The 2,500-nt window shown below is 42.7% G+C and overlaps 1 protein-coding gene across 2 annotated transcripts in view; it reads left to right on the forward strand.

Annotated features, from left to right (window-relative positions):
• The window catches only part of LOC145390872 (protein amalgam-like), a 468,170-nt gene that overhangs the window by 158,157 nt on the left and 307,513 nt on the right, over nucleotides 1-2,500 (forward strand). The window lies entirely within an intron of this gene.

The raw sequence follows: 2,500 nt of genomic DNA on the forward strand, positions 1-2,500 counted from the left end.
AGGGAGAAGATGTACTTTATTGTGTTGTGTTGTGAGTGTGTGTGTGTGTGTGTGTGTGTGTCCGGTTTATGAGGAGAAAAGATGTGCTACTCGTATATTGCTCTCTCTCTCTCTCTCTCTCTCTCTCTCCATATTTGTATCTGTCTGTCTGAGTGACTTCTTTTCCCTCCCTCCCTCAGTATCCCACCCCTTCTTCACCCTCTCTCACTATCCCACCCTCCCTCTCCCCCACTCTCACTCTCTCCCCCTCCTTTTCTTCCAACATCCCCCACCCTTCCCACACTCCCATCCGCACCCAATAAAACCCCCCCACCCGCACCCACACTCCCTCTCCCTACTTGTCTCCCACCATCCCACACTCCCTTCCCACTCCCCTCCCCCCACGAAAACCCCCCACCCTTCCCCCCACACAAGCGTCGCGGCTAGCAGTAATGGTCTTGATATTTCCTCCCCCACCCCATTGTTTTCCCTTTTTTATTTCTTTAATTGTGCCACATGCTTTATTTTACGCCCACACTATGTCATCTCCTCTCTCCCCCTCCTCTCTTCCTCTCCTAGTTAGTCTCTGTTGTTGATTGTTGGTGTTGTGTGGTTGGTTTTGGTGTAAGGTATGTGTAGGGAGTTGTTTGTGTTTGGGGGAGTTTTGTTGTTTGTGTGTGTGTGTGTGTGTGTGTGTGTGTGTGTGTGTGTGTGTGTGTGTAGGTGTGTGGGTGTTCTGTCAGCAGTCTGTTGGAGTTTCACTGATAGTCTAGTGCCATCTTTCAGTGCTGTCTTTCAGTGCCATCTTTCAGTGCTGTCTTTCAGTGCCATCTTTCAGTGCTGTCTTTCATTGCTGTCTTTCAGTGCCATCTTTCAGTGCTGTCTTTCAGTGCCATCTTTCAGTGCTGTCTTTCAGTGCCATCTTTCAGTGCTGTCTTTCAGTGCCATCTTTCAGTGCTGTCTTTCAGTGCCATCTTTCAGTGCTGTCTTTCAGTGCCATCTTTCAGTGCTGTCTTTCAGTGCCATCTTTCAGTGCTGTCTTTCAGTGCCATCTTTCAGTGCTGTCTTTCAGTGCCATCTTTCAGTGCTGTCTTTCAGTGCCATCTTTCAGTGCTGTCTTTCAGTGCCATCTTTCAGTGCTGTCTTTCAGTGCCATCTTTCAGTGCTGTCTTTCAGTGCCATCTTTCAGTGCTGTCTTTCAGTGCCATCTTTCAGTGCTGTCTTTCAGTGCCATCTTTCAGTGCTGTCTTTCAGTGCCATCTTTCAGTGCTGTCTATCAATGCCATCTTTCAGTGCTATCTTTCAGTGTCATCTTTCAGTGCTATCTTTCAGTGCCATAATTCAGTACCATTAGTGCCATCTTTCAGTGCCTTCAGTGCCATCTTTCAGTGCCATCAGTTCCATCTTTCAGTGCCATCAGTTCCATCTTTCAGTGCCATCAGTTCCATCTTTCAGTGCCATCAGTGCCATCTTTCAGTGCCTTCAGTGCCATCTTTCAGTGCCTTCAGTGCCATCTTTCAGTGCCTTCAGTGCCATCATTCATTGCCATCAGTGCCATCTTTCAGTGCCATTCTACACCTCGCACCAACACCTCAATATCTCCCCTCTTTTCCGCTCTCTGCCTTTCCATTATCGGAGAGAGAGAGAGAGAGAGAGAGAGAGAGAGAGAGAGAGAGAGAGAGACTTTTTGTGTGGATGAAAAATGGTTGTTCAAGTAATGTTTGTTTGTGTGTGTGTGTGTGTGTGTGTGTGTGTGTGAGAGAGAGAGAGAGAGAGGAGAGAGAGAGAGAGAGAGAGGTGGAGGAAAACAAACAAAACTGTCGTGAAGTTTCCCTCACAGCAACTTACACACACACACACACACACACACACACACACACTCTCTCTCTCTCTCTCTCTCTCTCACCCTCAATTTTGATCCTCCCTCCCTCACCTCTCCCTCCTCCTCACTTCCACGTCACCTCCGTTTTTAATAACCACTTTAGGGAAAAAAATGAAAAAATAAAAAAAAAAATCACTGCAATGCCCTAAACCGAAGCACAAAGTATTATTATTATTATTATTATTATTATTATTATTATTATTATTATTACTCATGTTATGTTTTTATTTTATTGTAATTCTGTTTTTATATATATTTTTTTAAATTAATTCTCGCTTTTTCCGGATGATTTTTTTTTACCTCAGCAAAAATGAAAAAAAAAAAAAGTCGTTATGAGTCAGAAAAAGTATATTGAAAAAAAAAAAAAAATGCAACGTTGTAGAAAAAAGATTTGTGAGATTTCGGCTTTTTTTTCCGATTCAGTATCTCATAATAATAATAATAATAATAATAATAATAATAATAATGTTTGGATTTAGCCATGAATTAAAGAAAACGTGATCCGTGTAATGGGTTTAATATCCTTTATTTATTTATTTTTATTTTATTTATTAAGGTGATCCAAGCTGAGTGAATTTTGTCTTATGAGGAAGAGATAACAGTGGTGGATTCTCTCTCTCTCTCTCTCTCTCCCTCTCT

Source organism: Coenobita brevimanus, chromosome 1, assembly GCF_032717465.1.
Source record: "Coenobita brevimanus isolate Jiangsu-jjx chromosome 1, ASM3271746v2, whole genome shotgun sequence".
Classification (NCBI taxonomy): Eukaryota; Metazoa; Arthropoda; class Malacostraca; order Decapoda; family Coenobitidae; genus Coenobita; species Coenobita brevimanus.